At 45.0% G+C, this 20,180-nt stretch overlaps 1 long non-coding RNA gene across 1 annotated transcript; it reads right to left on the bottom strand.

Moving 5' to 3' along the window:
* Positions 1–10,023: 10,023 nt before the first annotated feature.
* Positions 10,024–10,904, bottom strand: LOC123460880. The gene is made up of 2 exons (XR_006637260.1): positions 10,445–10,904; positions 10,024–10,199 (listed from the first exon to the last, which is right to left on the bottom strand). It is a non-coding gene; the product is annotated as an uncharacterized LOC123460880 (long non-coding RNA).
* Between the last annotated feature and the right edge of the window lie 9,276 nt (positions 10,905–20,180).

Raw genomic sequence — 20,180 nt, 5'->3', positions numbered from 1 at the left:
GAGGCACTGGTTCCCCATTCTCTCTATCTCTCCTCTCTACTTCTCTCTGCTTGCAAAGAAAGAGAGAGCAAGAAAGAAAGAAAGAAAGAAAAATAATAAATAAAATATATATTTTTTAAAGATCTAGAGCTTAGCCAGGCATGGTGGCGCACGCCTTTAATCCAATAACTCAGAAGGCAGAGGTAGGAGGATTGCCGTGAGTTCGAGGCCACCCTGAGACTACGTAGTGAATTCCAGGTCAGGCTGAGCTAGAGCAATACCCTACCTCGAAAAACAAAAAACAACAACAAAAAAGATCTAGAGCCAGTTTGCTTTGAGTTAATGGGAAGAGAGATCATATTGGGTGGGCCTGGTTTACTCAGGCATGCTTTTATAGACAGCCAGAAGCAGAGCTCCCCCTGCTGGCCAGAAATAAACAAAGGCTCACTAGAGGAAAGGAGGGGGTCATGTGGCAAGGTCCTGGGGTGTCCTCTAGTTGCTAAGAAAGGTCTAGTCCCTTAGTACTACCACCACAAGGAAACAAATTCTGCTGAGCACTGAATGTGAGAAAGGCCCTTGAACCTCAGCTGAGACCATAGCTCTGGGTGCCATGCGGATTTCAGCCTGATGAGACCTTGACATAGCAACTTCACCTGGACTTGTGACCCATGGGAACCAGGCACTGAAAAGTTTATGTTGTCTTAAGTCCTCTATGTGCAATTAGTTATGCAACAATATAAAACTATTACAGAGATATGGTCTCAAAGGGAGGCATGACCTCCCATCCCAGCCAGGCTCACAGGGGCACAAAGCCAGCCAGAGGCCAGCCAAAGGCCAGCACCTCTGGGGCAGAGTAGGTACCACGGTGAGCCCCAAGTTCACTGGCCTGATAAGCCCCAGCTTGCCTCAAATCGTTCCTGAACTTTCTGGCCAGGGCATATTGATTGAAACACTGATTTCTTATCTTTTTAATGAATACATTTCTGAATATATTAAGTTCTTTCCTGAGAAATTATATGAAAAGATATAGCTATGATTGGATAAAGCCTTTCTTTCAGGACAGGGTACATGTGGTACAAAGCATCGTTGTAAAGTATGCAACTAAAGTTACCGTGAGTTTGAGACTCAGGCTTCCCACAATCACTTGAACTAGTGAAGTGTGGGAGCACAGACCTCACACGTGCGCCATGACACTGCCACAGCCTTTCATTCAATACTTATTTGGATGTCGCCTTCGAGTTCCCAGTTGTACCAGGCACTGTTAACAGAGTTGGAATAAAGTGGTATCAGGAGCCAAGATGGTGCCAATTTTCAGCAATTATTAGGGGAAATTAGGCTAAACATACAAAGAAATCATTTCAGGAATGTTAGGTTTTCCTTCCTGCTATAGCCAGTGACCACAAACTTAGTATCATGAGACAGTACAAATCTCTTATCTTACAGTCTGGAGGTCAGAAGTCTAGAACTCAAGGTGTAGGCAGGGCTGAGTCATTCCATAGGTTCTCAAGGACACAAAGTCTTCTTGCCCCTTTCAATATCTAGAAGGCTCTGCGTTCCTTGGCTCACAGCTTCTTCCTCATATCACCCCAAACCCGTGCTTCAGTCATCCATTTGATCACTCCCTCCATTTACCCAACATCTATTCTGTGCTTCTGGGAATGGACAGCTACACCTTGTACACCTTGCAGCTCTGCTGAGGTCTAACAGCAGGAGTTGGTCACACCTACTCACAGCCCAGGGGACAAGAGCAAGATCATATGGAGACTGAACTCAGGAGCAGAGGGGACCAAGCAGGGGCTGTGAGTGACAGACAGCAGTTCCTGCTGCTCTGACAATGTACCGCACATTGCATCATTTACACAGAAAACAAATTTATTTTCTCACAGTTTGGGTGGCTGGGAAGTGTAAGTTCAAAGGGCCTGTAGAGAAAAAGATAAAAAGGCCTGCCTAGTTTGCTACAGCTTCCCTTCCTGCCCTCCTTCCTTCCTTCCTTCCTTCCTTCCTTCCTTCCTTCCTTCCTTCCTTCCTTCCTTCCTTCCTTCCTTTCCTTTCTTTCTGTTTTTCAAGGTAGGGTCTTACTCTAGCCCAGGCTGACCTGGAATTCAGTATGGAGTCTCAGGGTGGCCTTGAACTCACAGCAATCCTCCTACCCCTCCATCCAGAGTGCTGGGATTAAAGGTGTGTGCCACCACACCCAGCCAGCCTTTTCCTTCTTTCTTTCTTTCTTTCTTTCTTTCTTTCTTTCTTTCTTTCTTTCTTTCTTTCTTTCTTCCTTTTCTTTCTTCCTTCCTTCCTTCCTTCCTTTTTTCTATTCCTTCTCTTCTTTACTTTTCTTTTCGGTACATGTGTATCACATGTGTGAGTGTGCTTTTGTGTGGGTGATGTGCAAGCGTGTGAGTGTGTCAGTGGAGGCTGGAACTTGATGTTAGCGGTCTTCCTCCATCACTCTACACTTGGTTTCCCGAGGCAGAGTCTCTCTCTAGAAGCCAGAGCTTCCTGATTCTAGCAGTCTGGCCAGCCAGCTGCTCCAGGAATCCCTTGCCAGCTCCTCCTGAGTGCTGCGGTTACAAGCGGGCTGTCATCATGGGAGTGGGGGATCCGAACTCCAGTCCCCCCACTTGCACAGTGAGCTCTTTATCCTCTGAGCTATCTCCCCAGGCCAGACTTTTGTGCATTTTTTTTAGGGTCAAATTTTGTCATTGTTAGATATAAATCAATATTCATGTGATGATTTAAATATTTATATCTAGACTGATAATAAAACTATAAGTCTAACATAATATGATTAGCATATAATTCTTCTTAAAAATTTTTACTTATTAGCCAGGCATAGTGGCACATGCCTTTAATCCCAGCACTTGGGAGGCTAAATTAGGAGGATCGCTGTGAGTTTGAGGCCAGCCTGAAACTATATGGTGAATTCCAGGTCAGCCTGGGCTAGAGTGAGACTCTATCTCAAAAAAAAAATTACTGATTAGCATGCAAAGAATTAGGTTTCATTATGATGTTTTGTTTCCTTTCCTTTCTTGTTCCCTTCCTCCTTATGCCCTCCCCAACAGCTCAGCCTCCTTTCTGCTTTCATGCCACGTGCTTCCTTCTGTCCTTTCCCCCTTCTCGTCTGCTTTTGTTCTCCTTTCCTGGCCTCCTCTCTTGACTCATAGTCCATACTCAGGCTCATGTTCCATTATTTACATACATACCAACCTTTTATTGGTAAGCATATTAACCCCATTTGTGAGGGTGGAGCAGAGCCCTATGTTAGCTTATTTTGTGCTGCTATAATAAAATTCCTGAGACTAGGTAATTTATCAAAAAGAAAAATGTATATCCTCAAAGTTTGGTTTGGTGTATGGTTGGGGGCTGCTCTTTGCATCCAAGATGGCGCCTCTTGCTGTAGCTTGGGGGGGGGGGGATACTGTATCCTCCCATGAGGAAAGGCAAGGGTGACGGCCAGTTTGTGACACTTCATTCCATTCATGAGACAGGAGCTCTTTTGGCTTTTCCATTGCTTTTTTGGTCTATTTGGCTTGTTTGTCTTTCATAGCAGGGTCTTGCTCTAGCCCCAGTTGACTTGGAATTCACTCTATAGTCTTAGGGTGGCCTTGAACTCATGGCAATCCTCCTACCTCTGCTTCCCAAGTGCTGGGATTAAAGGTATGGGCCACCACTCCTGGCTCTTGTTTGTTTTTTAAGACAGGGTCTCACTATGTAGTCCTGGAACTCACTATATCGTTTCAAACGTGCAGCGATCTTCTCATGGGGGCCGTGCCACCACCAGGTAGCTGTATCTCTTCACACCACTGCATTAGCTAACGGTTTCAACTCCTACGTTTTGGAAGGGACATGTTCAAACCATAGCTAGGCTCTCTTCTTAAGAATACCACATTGGGTTCTAAGTTCCAACATATTGGGGGTGGAAATCACATCCAAGTCATGGTGTGAGGTTTGTAGCTTCAAAAGGTAGGGTAGAGCTGGCTTAGTGGTTAAGGTGCTTGCCTGCAAAGCCAAAGGACCCAGGTTCAATTCCCCAGGACCCATGTAAGCGAGATGCACAAGGGGGTGCATGCATCTGGAGTTTGTTTGCAGCGGCTGAAGACCCTGGTGTGCTCATTCCTGCGCTCTCTCTCCCTGCCTATTTCTCTCTCTCAAATAAACAAAGAAAAATTAAATATATTTTTTTAAGAGGGTAGGGTAGGGTCTGGGAAGATGTCATAGGGGGTAAAGTGATTGCCAAGCATGAGGACCTGAGTTAGGTCTTCGTCACCCACGTAAACTCTAGATGCAACAAGATGCACCTGTAATCCTAGTGCTAGGAAGGCAGAGACAAAGGAACCCTAGGGCTGCTGGCCAGCGGGTCTAGCTGACTCAGTGAGCTCCCAGTGCAGTGAGAAACACGGTCTCAAAAATAAGGTGGGGGCTGGAGAGATGGCTTAGCGGTAAGCGCTTGCCTGTGAAGGCTAAGGTCTCTAGTTCGAGGCTTGATTCCCCAGGACCCACATTAGCCAGATGCACAAGGGGGCGCATGCATCTGGAGTTTGTTTGCAGTGGCTGGAAGCCCTGGTGCACCCATTCTCTCTCTATCTATCTGCCTCTCTCTCTCTCTCTCTCTCTCTCTCTCTCTGTCACTCTCAAATAAATAAATAAAAATGAACCAAAAATATAAAAAAAAAATAAGGTGGGAAGCCAAGCGTGGTGGCGCACGCCTTTAATCCCAGCACTCAGGAGGCAGAGGGAGGAGGATTGCCGTGAGTTCAAGGCCACCCTGAGACTCCAGAGTGAATTCCAGGTCAGTCTGGACTAGAGTGAGACCCTACCTCGAAAAATTAAAATTAAAATATGACAGGGGCTGGCAAGATGGCTTAGTAGTTAAGGCTAAACCATCAAAGCCTAAGGATCCAGGCTGTATTCCCCAAGACCCATGAAAGCCAGATGCACAAGGTGGCATATGTGTCTGGAGTTCGTTTGCAGTGGCTAAAAGCCCCGGTGTGCCCATTCTCTCTATATATCTGCCTAAAAATAAGGTATAGAGGGCTGGAGAGATGGCTTAGTGGTTAAGGCACTTGCCTGCAAAGCCAAAGGACCTCAGTTCAATTCTCCAGGACCCACGTAAGCCAGATGCACAAAGTGGCACATGTGTCTTGAGTTGGTTTGCAGTGGCTGGAGGCCCTAGTGTGCCCATTTTCTCTCTCTCTCTCTCTCACTTTCTCAAATAAATAAATAAATAAAAATTTTACAAATAAGGTGCAGAGTGATCAGAGACTCCCAATGTTGACCTCTGACCTCTACACACTTGTATTTACACCCACACATGTGTGTGTGTCCACAAACATACAAATGCACACACCAAAAAAAAAAAGGAGGGTAATTAAATTTGACTGTCAAAGGAAGGTGTGATTAACACATCTGGAAAAAAAACCATGATCCGGGAGCTCTGAAATCAACTACCCAGGAATAGGCAAGAACTGTCCTTGGTCTGCTCAGGGAGAAGGGTTGCCTGGCTGAAGAAATTCGTCCCCAGGAGTAAGTGGGAACAGGTACCATGCTTAGTCTATTAGAAGTCATTCCAATCTGAGCAGATGTTGAGGCAGCACATGACTCCAATAATCTTATTCTCTCATCTCCTACTACTGGCATAAGTCCCCTGCCTCCTTTATATGAGGACACATTTGATCCCATTACGACACCTAGGTAATTCGAGACCATCTCCCCACCCCACGATCAATAATGTAAGCATATCTGCAAAGCCCCTTTTCACCATCTAAACTCGCATAGTCCCAGGATTGGGACATGCATACTGTTCGGGGGCCATGATTCCGCCCCCTGCACCAAGCACACAGGGAGACGGGGCAACTTGAGACTTCAGGGTCAGGAGAGCGCTCTGAGGCAGCAGCTGTTGAGCTCAGCCATGAGAAGAGGAAGGAAAGAGCATCCTAGATGGAAGAAACAGATGCTCACATTCCCAAGGTGGGAAGGAAGCTTAATGTGCCTGCAAGGTCAGGCAGAAAACCAGGGTGTCAGGAGAGCTGTGAGGTCAGAGAGACAGGAGAGGCTGGGGTTATTACTCTAAGTGTTTGGGGGTCAGGGAGGTTGGAAAGTTTTAAGCACAGCAGACACGTGGCCCAATGTGTATGCTTTTGCTAAGTCTGCCCTTGCTGCTGTGCGGAGCACCAGCTATGGTTAGACAACAAGCCCGGCGCCCCAGAAAGGCAGCCCGTAGATCCTTGACGACGTCTGTGTGGGGGTGATGGAGACTGTGAGAACTCAAATTCGAGCATGTCTGGGAAAAGGCTGATGGACTTATTGTTAGACAAGGTACATATATCTTGACATTGAGGGAAGTAAGGATTGCGTTTACACAAAAAGAGAATCAGAGAGGAACCGGACGTGGTGGTACCTTTAATCCCAGAGCTTGGGCGGCAGAGGTAGGAGGGTCGCTGTGAGTTTGAGGCCAGCCTGAGACTACATGGTGAATTCTAGGTCAGCCTGGGCTAGAGTGAGACCGTACCTCAAAGGAACCAAAACAATAAAATAAAATAATAAATGAGAGTCAGAAATGACTGCTAAAGCTTCTGGCTTGAATGTCTGGATCAATACACTACTTACGAAAATGTACAGACAGAAAGGAAACAGACTTCGAAAGTGTATTAGTTTGCTGATTCTGTATAATAAATTATCCCAATATGGAGTGGCTGAAAAGAATTCACATTTGTTATCTCACGATTTGTATGCATCAGGAATTTGGCACAGTTTACCCGGCAGTCTCTCAGGAGACTTGCAATCACAATGCTTGGTTTGAGTCTCTCACTGGACCCCACTGAAGGTGCTGACCGGGGCCACATGCATGGCAAGACCCAAGGGGGACAGAACACTCTGTAAGCTAGAGCGAATCTTCGGGGTACAGAAGAGTTCAAGTGGTCCCTCAGGGCGAGAAAACTAGCAAGTCGCAAGGCAGACATCTTTGTAGCCAAATCATGGAAGTGACTTTTATCGTTTATTCTGACACTTGTTCTGCCCAGCAAACCCATGGATACAGGTCACACTTAAGAGAAAGCAACTGGGCATTCTGGGGGCTGTGGTAGAAGCTGCCAACCTTAAAGGGGTGATACTAAGTTGTGATGCCTCTTGGACATGGTAGACTGATGGATTTGTTTGCCTGAAGCTCTGAAAAGATCTGGGGCCATGAGGGAGATACCGCCACTTGAATTTGCAATGTTTCTAAACACCAAGCACATGGCTCCTGAGGAGTCAGCCTGACCTCCTTCTGGGCCAAGTCTTAAACATCTTCTGGGCCCCTTTTGTGCTCAGTCTCTCTGACAGAGCTGGGAGGCAGGGCTGGTGGTCCTCAGAGAGGAGGATGTCACCCAATGACAGCTCAGAAAGACCATCTTCCTTCCATGGAGGTCAGAGATGACTCATCCCGTTGCCTCTGCTTTGATGACGTCCCCCGCCTCTCAGTGAGAAGTAAGGGCCTTTAAGAGGGTTCATGAATATCTTTCATAGCCTAGAGACAGTCACTGGCTTATGTAAAATGCAAATAGCACATTTTTGGAAAAATGCTGTAGGAATTGCATAAAGTAAGATTTTTCACTCTTCTCAAGCTTCCTTCTTTGATCTTCACACAAGAGCTGTGCCCAGTTGGTGGGCGTCTACAAACCACACTAACACAAATTTATAGCTGCCCTTACTGTGCCTGCACGAGCCTTCATGACCACTCCCCTCCATTCCAGAATCCGCACAACTCTATAGCCTGTTTATATAACACAGTTCTTATCTTCAGTCTTATTTGAGCAACTGAGGCACAGAATTAAAGTAGCTTCCTCAAGATCACATAAGCCTGGAAGTGGTCAAGATAAAATTTCAACCCACCATAGCGTGACTGCTGGGCTGACGCCCTCACCACCACACCACACAGAGAAGCTTTGGCTCTGAGGGCTGTGGCCGCCACTGCCCAAAGTTGGCACCCTACGGATATTGTCGTTAAGCTGCCCAGTGTTTACATCCATGCCTGTTTGTGTACTTTGTAATTTTCAGAAACCACATCTGTCCTGGTGCTTTGTGATCCTGCAGCCTTTCAAGAGAAAGCAACCACATGGAGATTCTTCCAGAATTGCCAAGAACATCACTTCAACAGATTGGCCATCTGGGACCTGAGGTAATGTAGTAAGCTCTTCAAGCACCATGGATGAAAATTTGTTGCATTTCCATGTAGGGAGGCAATTACAGGCATCCTTTCCCAAAATATTCTAAACTCAGCATAAAATGTCTTTCCAGCTTCTGAGGTGCGTACCTCAGGTCATGTCGCTAGGGCCTGCTCACCTTTCATGTGATACAGTAGCATCTAAGGTAAAGGCATGTGGTCAGCCAGACATGACCTGCTTGAAGCATCCTGGTCATCATCTCCTTGACTTAGACCTCCCCTGTGTCAGGGCATACCAAGTCCTAGGCTGTTAGTTAACTTCCCAAGAAAGATATTCAAGGCTGACCTGCCAGTGGTCGGCTATTTCTGTTACAAGTGGAGACATGCTTTGCTTCTTTCCAAGTCCTGACATGTTTTTGGCCCAAGCCCTTATTTCAAACTCTCACCCGACCTTCTCTTGGGAGCTCTAGATTTGTGGAGTCAGCCTAAGCACGCTGGTTTTCCTTCTCTGTCTTCATCTGTTCTATGCCTCTGTGATGAAATACCTGTGACTAGGTCATTTATAAAGAACAAAGGTCTATTTCTTACAACTCTTCAGGCTAGGAAGTCCAAGGTCAAGGAGCTCATATAACATCTTATAAGAGGCTTGCTGCACCATATATTACACAGAAGAAGGGATCCTATGGCTAATAAATGCCCAAACCATTTTAATATCAAGTCTAGGTGGGAATAACAAATCCTCTTACACAATAACAACCATATTCATGACAGCCAAGTTCTCACAACACAATCATAATATCTTAACAACACTCACAACATTGCTGCAGTGGGTGGGGGGCCATTAAGCTTCATCTGCACTTTGTGGAACACATTCAAGACATAGCATGCTCCATGTTTTCTGGGTACTCCTATCCATCTGGTGACTTAAACTAGGGTCATAAAGATGTCCTCTGTCCCTATTCTCAACGTCAGTCACTTTTAAAGTCCTGGTCATTCCCTCTTTAATCATTAGGACATACCCACCATACTGTACTCCCAAGAGCTACGTCATTAGTCCAGCTCCTCATCAGTTCTTACTTTGTCAATAAGCAAAGCCTCCTCCATCCATTCTACTCACTACAGTTGTGGCAAGGTGAAGACTTCTTTTTTCTTTTTGGTTTTCAGAGGTAGGGTCTCACTCTAACCCAGGCTGACCTGGAATTCACTCTGTAGCCTCAGAGTAGCCTCAAACTCATGGTGGTCTTCCTGCCTCTGTCTCCTGAGAGCTGGGATTAAAGGGGTGCACCACCACACCTGGCTGCAAGGTGAAGATTTCAAGTGTGATGTTGGCCTGGGGAGATAGATAGCTTAGTAGGTAAGGCACTTGCGGCACAAGCATGAGAACCTGAGTTCAGATCCTGAGTACTCCCCCCAAAGACCCCCGCATGATGACGTGTCCCTGCAATTCCAACACTGGGAGGCAGAGCTGAGAACATGCCAAGGCCTTGGTGGCTAGCTAGTCAAGCCAAATTCGTGAGTTCTGGGTTCAGTGACAGAGACCCTGTCTCAGAGAAATAAGGTGGAGAACAATAGAAGAAGACACCCACTGTTGACCTCGAATCTCCACACATACATATGTGTACACTCACACACAAGCACACCTGCACACACATGTGCACCCACAAGCACACATGCCTACATATAACACACACACACACACACACACACACACACACGTTCTTTTACAAAAGGGTGAAGCCCAAATGTGGGGCTGATCACAAACTCTTCTTTTTTTTTTTTTTTTAATCTTCCAACAGTTTATTGGAAAGAATGTAGACATTAAAAAAAAATCCCCACTGTCATGAACATAAATCGAGTTTTTCCCCCCAGCCAGAGTATGAGCTGAAATCAAAACAAGACATAAAAAAAAAAATCCAAATAGTGTATTAACATCTTTTCACTCATTTGCCATACTGACAGTGCAAATACAAATCTGGTGTACAGACTCTCAAGCAACAATGTACAGCTTTCTTCATCCTCCATGCTAAGAGATGGAAAAGCTTAAGGGCCAAATAATACCAAATGTATAGGCTTCAAAAACCATCTAAAGTGGGCTGGAGAGATGGCTTAGCGGTTAAGCGCTTGCCTGTGAAGCCTAAGGACCCCGGTTCGAGGCTCAGTTCCCCAGGTCCCACGTTAGCCAGATGTACAAGGGGGCACACGCGTCTGGAGTTCGTTTGCAGAGGCTGGAAGCCCTGGTGCGCCCATTCTCTCTCTTCCTCTATCTGTCTTTCTCTCTATGTCTGTCGCTCTCAAATAAATAAATAAATAAATAAATAAAAAAAACACCTAAAGTTAGGGCATTCACTAGTTTTAGTTTTAGCTAAGATACATCTGGAACACTGACAAGTTAAGTACAATAATGTGAAATACATTTTTTTTTTGGAAAAATAAACTTTAGTTGAACAATCCTGAAAGATACAGAGGAAGGTAGGGTTGTCAGTTTAAGATGTCGGCCAATTTGTTTCAGCCACTTTAAGTCCATGTACTAGTATCTAAATCTCATTATCTTTCCCCAAGCTGAGAGCTGCCTATCATGTCAGTAACTATGTTATGAAGTAAAGGAGACTTAAGTGAATAGTTTTTATTTATCACAACTGCTGAATCAATTGTCTAGGTTCTCAACAGCTTCATGGGAAGTCTGGGAAATGTTCATGCATAAGGATATTGCCTTAGCAGACTCAAAATTGCCCCATACAATGGTACATTATCAACCCTTAATGAAGCCTTTAAAATAAACAAACAGGTTGGGAGGCAGAGGTAGGAGGATCGCCATGAGTTCGAGGCCACCCTGAGACTACATGGTGAATTCGAGGTCAGCATGAGCTAGAGTGAAACCCTACCTCGAAAAAAAAAATAATAATAATAATTTATTTATTTGCAAGCAGAGCATGATGGAGAGAAGGGAGACAGAGAGAATTGGCACACCAGGGCCTCCAGCCACTGCAAGTGAACTCCAGAAGCATGTGCCACTTTGTGTATCTGGCTTTATGTGGGTACTGGGGAACTGAACCCGGATTGTTAGGCTTTGCAGGAAAGTGCCTTAACCACTGAGTCATCTCTCTAGCACTCTTTAACTCTTTATAGACACCGGTCTCCCCAAAGGCTGCTGTGTGGGGCTGAGACTGCGTGGGCGGTGGAACGTAAGGCAGAGCAGGTGATGCACATAAATCTTTCATGGAGGTTATTTTCTCAGTGGAGACAATGCGGCCAAACATGGAAACTCCCCTGGCTTCCCCCAGGTGCTGCCAGAATAGCAGCTTCTTCGCCTCTGTGCCCATGGCTACTGCGCCGCCACCTTCCCCGTCTCCCAGGTCAGTGGTGCTAAGCTGAAGCAGGAAAGTGCGACATGTTAAGAAGACATATCAGAGATGACACGTCTAGAAATCCAGAACTTTTCTGAAAGCTTGCCCCTTGGGGTGTGTAGGCCATAAAGAACTGGGATAAGGGTGAGTTTCTGACTGCAATATGGAACCGCTATAGTCACATAATTCTGAATGCATAATAATTCAGTCCCGAGGAATTTTCCTGCAGGCAGTCAAGACCAAAATAACCCCTTGATGTAGAGCAATTAACATCCAAGCATGTCGGGGAAAATATCCTGACAGAGTATCTGTTGAAATGATCACTAAGTACTGTTCCATAAAAACATACTGTGGTTTAAAAAAAAAACTCCTTAAGAGTCCTTGGTCTTATGCTGTTTAAGTTGGGTTCCTTCTTTGGGGCTTAGGAAAGAATAAAGGAAAGGTGAAGGGAGATAGTAGAATGTTCTGTAAGATGAGACGGAAACAAATGACCAGAAAGCACCAGAAAAAAGTACTCAATAGGGCAGGGAAGTAAACATCAAACCCCCTGGGACAGGTCACTTCAGGCTCTCTAAGATGGCCAGAACAGAGCCTCAGGTCCCGCGTGTTGACGAGGAATCTGAACCCTCATTCACTGCTCGTGTAGAAATCTTTGGTAGCTTGGAGTTGGATACTGTGTGTCTTAGGGGGCAAGAAGACAGTAGGAGACAACCCCAAGGAAGTGCTTTTCAGGGACCTTCAATCTGAGCTCCCCGGGACAACAGTAATCAGTAAGTGTTTGCCCTCCTGGTGAGGACTGAAGAGGGACAGATGTGCATGGGTCACGGGGGACACACAGGCAAACGTGCCTCCTTAGCTTGTGAGGATTAGGTGATGACATGTTTGCCGCTTTGACATCAGTTGGTCCTGTGTAAGTGCTTACGACCAGGAAGCTTGGTTTTGAGCCTCCATTCCAGAACTTTGGGGAAGTCAAAGGGTGAAAGTCCAGCCTTACGTTCTGCCTCTCCTTCTTTTGTGACCCAAGCCACCCAGTCGTGAAGTACTGCTTGTCGCAGATTTCCAGAAGAAATAAAAATGACAAAACAAAATGGTTTTTTTTGTTGTTTGTTTTCTCAGTCTGTTGCATTTTATTGTTTTTATTTTATTTCATTTTTTTTTAAATTTTTATTAGCATTTTCCATGATTATAAAAAAAAAATCCCATGGTAATTCCCTCCCTCTCCCCCCACCCACACTTTCCCCTTTGAAATTCCATTCTCCATCATATTACCTCCCCATCACAATCATTGTACTTACATATATACAATATCAACTGTTAAGTACCCTCTTCCCTTCCTTTCTCTTCCCTTTATGTCTCCTTTTTAACTTACTGGCCTCTGCTACTAAGTATTTTCCTTCTCACACAAGAAGCCCAATCATCTGTAGCTAGGATCCACATATGAGAGAGAACATGTGGCACTTGGCTTTCTGGGCCTGGGTTACCTCACTTAGTATAATACTTTCCAGGTCCATCCATTTTTCTGCAAATTTCATAACTTCGTTTTTCTTTACTGCTGAGTAGAACTCCATTGTATAAATGTGCCAGATCTTCATTATCCACTCATCACTTGAGGGACATCAGGCTGGTTCCATTTCCCAGCTATTATAAATTGAGCAGCAATAAACATGGTTGAGCACATACTTCTAAGGAAATGAGATGATTCCTTTGGATATATGCCTAGGAGTGCTATAGCTGGGTCATATGGTAGATCAATCTTTAGCTGTTTTAGGAACCTGCACACTGTTTTCCACAATGGCTAGACCAGATTGCATTCCCACCAGCAGTGTAGAAGGGTTCCTCTTTTTTCCACATCCCCGCCAACATTTATGATCATTTGTTTTCATGATGGTGGCCAATCTGACAGGAGTGAGATGGAATCTCAACGTACTTTTAATCTGCATTTCCCTGATGACTAGTGACGTAGAACATTTTTTTAGGTGCTTATATGCCATTCGTATTTCTTCCTTTGAGAATGCTCTATTTCACTCCATAGCCCATTTTTTGACTGGCTTGTTTGATTCCTTATTATTTAACTTTTTTTTAAATTTTCATTTATTTGTTTATTTGAGAGCGACAGACACAGAGAGAAAGACAGATAGAGGGAGAGAGAGAGAATGGGCGTGCCAGGGCTTCAAGCCTCTGCAAACGAACTCCAGACGCGTACGCCCCCTTGTGCATCTGGCTAACATGGGACCTGGGGAATTGAGCCTCGAACCAGGGTCCTTAGGCTTCACAGGCAAGCACTTAACCGCTAAGCCATCTCTCCAGCCCTATTATTTAACTTTTTGAGTTCTTTGTTTTGTTTTTTTTTTTAATTCTATTTATTTATTTATTTGAGAGCGACAGACACAGAGAGAAAGACAGATAGAGGGAGAGAGAGAATAGGTGTGCCAGGGCTTCCAGCCTCTGCAAACGAACTCCAGACATGTGTGCCCCCTTGTGCATCTGGCTACCGTGGGACCTGGGGAACCAAGCCTCGAACCGGGGTCCTTAGGCTTCACAGGCAAGCGCTTAACCGCTAAGCCATCTCTCCAGCCCACTTTTTGAGTTCTTTGTATATCCTAGATATTAATCCTCTATCAGATATATAGCTGGCAAAGATTTTTTCCCATTCTGTAGGTTGCCTCTTTGCTTTTTTCATTGTGTCCTTTGCAGTGCAAAATCTTTGTAATTTCATGAGGTCCCAGTGATTAATCTGTGGTTTTATTGCCTGAGCAACTGGGGTTGTATTCAGAAAGTCTTTGCCAAAACCAATATGTCAAAGGGTTTCCCCTACTTTTTCCTCTAGCAGTTTCAGAGTTTCAGTTATTTTAAATGCTTTACTGAGTTATAACCCAACATGGACAGTTCACCCATTTAATAGGTAGAGTTCAGTGATTTCTGATGTGTACACGGATGTGTGCAACCAATCGCCACAGTCAATTTTCACCAACATTTTTATAACTCCAAAAGTGACTCTGAATACAATCACCTACATCAGCTTCACTTCCCTATCTCCCTGCTCCTCCCCACCCCGGCAGGCAAGTCCAAAGCCACCACTTCACTAATTTCTGTCTCTATAGGTTCCTGTTTTCTGGACTATCATATGAATGGTCATGGTCTTCCGTGACCGGCTCCTTTCACTCAACGTAATATTTCTGACATTCATTCACATTGCACTGTGAGTTAATATTTCACTGTGACTCAATACTCTTATTCTATTGTGTATATGTCACATTTTATTTACCATTTCCCAGTTGTTGACCAGTTGGGTTATTTATGCTTTTTCGGTTATTAGGACTACTACTGGTATGACCCTTTGTGGACAAGTGTACTTCCATTTCTCTTGAAGCATAAACCCAAGAGTGGGGCTTCTGGGTTATACGGTCATTCTGCTGAACCATTGGAACAATGCTTTTCTCAACCACCAGCACCATTTTGCATTCACACAGTTGATGAATGAGGGTTCAGATTTCTTACATCCTCATGAACACTTGTGAGCTGACATAATGTTCTGGTCATCTTAGCTAGCGTGAAATAGCCCGTCACTGTGGTTTTGACAGTAACTTCCTTGTGGTAATGAATAGCTTTTCCAGTGTTTCTTGGCCATTTAGTTTGGCTCGAATGGGTGGATCTCATATTGCAGAATATTCTTACCATCCCACCTCCCTCCTCCTCACCGTCCATCTCCTAAGTCAGCTAAATATTCATCCAGAGCCAAAGTTGTCTTCTCTACACAGAGTGATGACCCCTCCTCTGAAGGCCCAGGGCCGGCCAACACAAGGCTCCAGGACTCAAGGTCTGACCCAGGCGTGCTCACCTGGCAAGGAGAGGACTTTTCACACCAACTGTTCATGTGAAATCTCTCTTTCTTCTTAGGTCCGTGTAACAAGCACATGTGAGACACTCCTTCCGGGGAGCTGTTAGTGCACACATGTGTATGAGGGGGTGATGTGGCTTTGGGGTGTTTTCAGTTTGAAAATCCAGGCACTCTTCAAATGCAAGGGGCTGGTGATGTAGAAAGGTTCTAGAGCCTCACACGGCCTACATGGCATACCAGCTAAGGCGCTTGCCTGGGAAGCCTAGGGACCCTGATCTGATTCCCCAGTATCCACAAGGTGGCACATGCATCTGGAGTTTGTTTGCAGTAGCTGGAGGCCCTAGTTTGCCCATTCTCTCTCTCCATCTACCTTTTCCTTTCTTTCTCCCTCTCTCAAATAAATAAATAAAATTTTAAAGAATCTGGTCTGAAGAGATGGCTTAGTGGTTAAGGCACTTGCCTGCAAAGCCTAAGGACCCATGTTTGACTCTCCAGATCCTATGTAAGCCAGACACACCAAAGTGAGGCAAGCGTAAGGTCACACATGCCCACTAGGTGGCGCAAGCATCTGGAGTTCAATTGCAGTGGTTGGGGCCCTGGCAGGCCAGTTCTCTTCTCTCTCCCTCTGTCTGTCTTTCTTTCTGTCTGTCTGTCTTGCTCTCTCTAAAATGAAAAATAAATAAAAGATAAGGTATGTCCTGCTTCTCCCCACCCTGGGTTTTGGCATTTATTTATAGTGAGTGCAAGGAAATGAGAAACTAACAAACTGATCGACTTTGGAAAAAATGGGTAGATGGTATCCAGACTAGTTTCTTCTGCTGTTGAATTCATCCACTCGTTCATTATTCATTAAGTATCAGCTAGATGGCACAACACAGTGCTAAGTGTAAGTGGCAGTGACAAAACCTTCATGACTCAGCCAGGATCATTTACAAGGAAGGACTGAGTCATTCTTCCTGAACGAGAACAAGAAAGGCTTCATTAGCTGGGGGATGCTTAACAGATGGGAAGGTCTGCGCCCACACAGACCAGAACAGGACAGCTGTCAGCACAGCAGCAAAAGCATGCACAAGTATAGTTCTCCTCTCCTCGGTCCCCAAACCCCATGGCATCAATATGCCTCTTCCACCAAAATATGACACTTCCAGGTCCATGCCTACCAAGAGGTGATAATGTCAAGTTCAAAGCCCAACGTAGGATGTAGTAATCCCCAGGGCTTGCAGATGCTCAGGAGTATTACAGAGTCCAGAGTGAAGCTGAGGTGAGCTCTGACAGGAGATTGGCAGGTGCCACCTTCAACGTGAAGGAGTCAAGGACACCCCCACGTGGAGGGGGCCTGGTGGGGTGAGGTCATAGTTCAGCATGGGTCCTCATGTCTGGGCTTGTTCCTGAGCACTGGCTTGGGGCCCATCTACTTAGAGCTATCTCCTGCTCACTAACCCCTGCGCCTCAGGCTTCCACCTGCTCACCACCGCCATCTCTTGGACCTAGAGACTGTAAGCCTTCTTATCCACCTCCATCTTGGCCTCAGGGGTCCCACAACTCCATCTGAAACCAACAGAGGTGACCTCATCTTGTTTCGGAGACAACTGAGTATCTCCCTCCGGGAAAAATAACAGTGGTTGAAACTGGAAATAGGAATGTCTTCCCAGCACCGTGGCACCTGACTCATGGTGCCTGGCTTTCAGGATGGAAAGCGAGCGTGTCTCCATTCCCAGCGGAGCTGTGAGCAGCCCTGCTGACCTCTACCTGGGAATTGCTCTCATCCTCTTCCTGGAATTCATGGCTTCTGTGTTTAAAAATGTGAAGATCCATCCTGTCACTTCAGACAGGGAATAACTAACTGACTCACCTGGTCTTCTCTGTGAACACAAAGCTTTACAAATATAAACTTTGTCCTTGCTGGAGGGGGGCAGGGGGCTACTGTTAATAGTAAGTTTGTTAATTTGAGATTTTATTGTGAATACTTTTGGACATAACAAGAAAGTGGATACAAATAGACCCTCAGTATCCATGGAGGACTGATCCCAAGACCCCTCCAGGTTACCAAAATCTGTAGATGCCCACATCCAATATAAAAAAGGCATAATACTTACATATACCTTACCCATATTTTCTCACATACTTTAAATAAGTCATTTCTAGATTACTTGAAACACCTAACATAATATGCTATGTAAGTAGCTGGTACAGTGGAATTTTTAGGGAGTAATGATAACATGAAAGACTGTGCATGTCCTGCATAGAATGCAATTGTTCCCCAAAATGTTTTTGATCTGCAGTTAGGTGCTGAACCTAGAGCTACAGAATGTCTATTACACATATTTGATGTTTTTAGGAACTTTAATTTTCTTTGAAAGGAAAAATAGTTTCAACTCTTAAGTAGTATAAGGTGAGATAAAAATGCAGTAAACTGAAATTAGAAATATCGGTGTGAATTCATATGTATGTGCCACATGTACACGCCTATATAATTGATAGCTCTTTTTAGTAAACACACACACACACACACACACACATGAAATCCTAAGAACTATAACATTTTTAGAATAATAAGCATATCCCTGAACTTGAGTTTGAATACTGCTCTTGAAGAAAAAGGGGCAGCAGTCATTATTGAAATGATTGATTCCCAGTTAAAAATAGGTAACATACAAGAACAGCCTAGGACACCTGAGTGTATCCCAAGCCACAGGGGTTCTTGAAGACGAACAAGACCATGTGAAAGGGTCTCCAGAATCAGTTCAAAGGGGCTACCTATAGCCAAATGGGCACAATTTTAGTAACAGAAATAACAATGATTGCAACTTCACTGTGTGACGCACGGTGATGCTCAAAGAAGCAGAGAGGGAGACAAAGAGAAAGAAAAGGATGCTCTTCTTCTTTAAAAAAAATTTCTTTTTAATTTATGTGAGAGCCACAGACAGACAGAAATAGAGGCAAAGAGAGAGAGAGCGGGCACGCCAGGGCCTCCAGCCACCACAAACGAACTCCAGATGCATGGGCCACCTTGTTGGTCTGGCTTACATGGGTCCTGGGGAATCGAGCCTTGTACCGGGGTCCTTAGGCTTCACAGGCAAGCACTTAGCCACTAAGCCATCTTTCCAGCCCAAGGACGCTGTTCTTTATGGAAGACTTCCCTCATAGATGCAAAAGCAATGATGAACCCACAAGCTATTACTATTGAGTCAAAGCTGGCAGAGAAACAGGATGCCAAAATATTTCTTAACAGTTTTAGCCGTGAAACACACCTCTCTCAAAAGAGATGCAGTGATTATCACGTTCATTTGGTGGCAAAAGTGAGCAATGCACGTAGGGAAAACCTGCCATTGTGTGTCCCCAGACATGATCCAAAGGGACACTCACAGCATCACTTGACCCCAGTCCACTCCAGCCTCCAGACCCACACCCAGTAATGGGAAACATAGGAGAAAGGTGGCCATGTCCACAAGACTCACAGGTAGCAAGCAGGTGGGCTGTCTTACAAGGCAATCGAACCCAACTCCAGGCAGTTGTCCTAAAGCTAAATGCTTTAGGAGGGCCACCTGAGGGGCCCACTGATATAAAGCTGCTTCTATGAGCTCTATATATCTCTATAAACCTGGTCCCACATAGGCCTCTAAACCTTGTCATATTTCACAGCCTTTCTTGGTCCCAGTGATAGTGACCTACACGCCTCTGCACAATTCTCATCAGGCAGTTTGATGTTCTCATAAAATACAGGAAGGTCGCAACACGGACTGCTGTCTCTGATCCAGGAATGTTTTTACATTGGGGAAGCAGCCTGAGTTGCACACACACACAACACAAATTAAGAGCCAGGTGTGGTGGCGCACGCCTTTAATCCCAGCACTCGGGAGGCAGAGGTAGGAGGATCACCAAGAGTTCGAGGCTACAGAGTGAATTCCAGGTCAGCCTGGGCTAGAGTGAGACCCTACCTCGAAAAACCAAAAAAAATAAATAATAATAATAATTAAAACAACATAGACAAGTACTCATGTGTAATGAGAATCTCCACTCTTTGTCCAAGGGCTGAGTGCGTAGTAAACTGCATGCTATCCCTAGAGACTGTGAGCTTTCTCCTGACAGGATCAATGACTACTTAGTACACGGATGTGGCCCAAGAACTCTCTGACATGCAACTGTTCCCTTTCTCACCAGAGACCTGAGGTTGTTGGTAGGGTGTGCCAGGAGTTGCTGCTATTGGAGGGAGAGAGGGAGGAAAGAAGGAAGGGAGGGAAGGAAGGGAAAATAGCAATAGAAGATGTTCTCTTTTTCTCTTGGCACCGTATCTTTTTATTTTTATTTTCCCTGTTAACCCGAAATTCATGAAACTCAAAGATCTCTAAAATCATAGAGATTTTTAAGCTATTGCAGGTTCTAGGCTTAAAAAAAAAAGCAAACAAACAAATAATCAAAAAAAAAAAAAAAAAACAGGCCCTGGCCCAAGTTTCTGCAGCAGCTTCCAACAGCAAGGTTGACTAGCAGTTGGAAAAATGTCCACCACATTCAGAAGTTCAGTGGTTTTGTAAACAAAATGTGGGGAAGGAAGGCAGGAGTTGTCCGCGTGGAACCTACATCTGCTGTAGATAAGCGAGGTGTAATAGCACCCACAGGGAAACTTAGGAACAGGAGGGCAGTTCATAAAAGAAATGACTATTGCTTCTGGATTTGTGGGATTCATAGTCTGGAAAGTTCACACATAAAGGGGGAGTGTGATGGTCCTTGTGGCCGGCTAAAATGGAATGTAAGTCAAATCATATCCTTAGGGGGCTGGGGAGATCTCTCAGTAGTTAAAGGCACTTGCTAGTAAAGCTTGACAGACTGAGTTCCATTCCTCAGGACCCACCTAAAGCCAGATACACAAGGTGGCACATGAATC

Source organism: Jaculus jaculus, chromosome 5 (genome assembly GCF_020740685.1).
Source record: "Jaculus jaculus isolate mJacJac1 chromosome 5, mJacJac1.mat.Y.cur, whole genome shotgun sequence".
Taxonomy (NCBI): domain Eukaryota; kingdom Metazoa; phylum Chordata; class Mammalia; order Rodentia; family Dipodidae; genus Jaculus; species Jaculus jaculus.
This window is presented reverse-complemented; position numbering and strand designations above follow the sequence as displayed.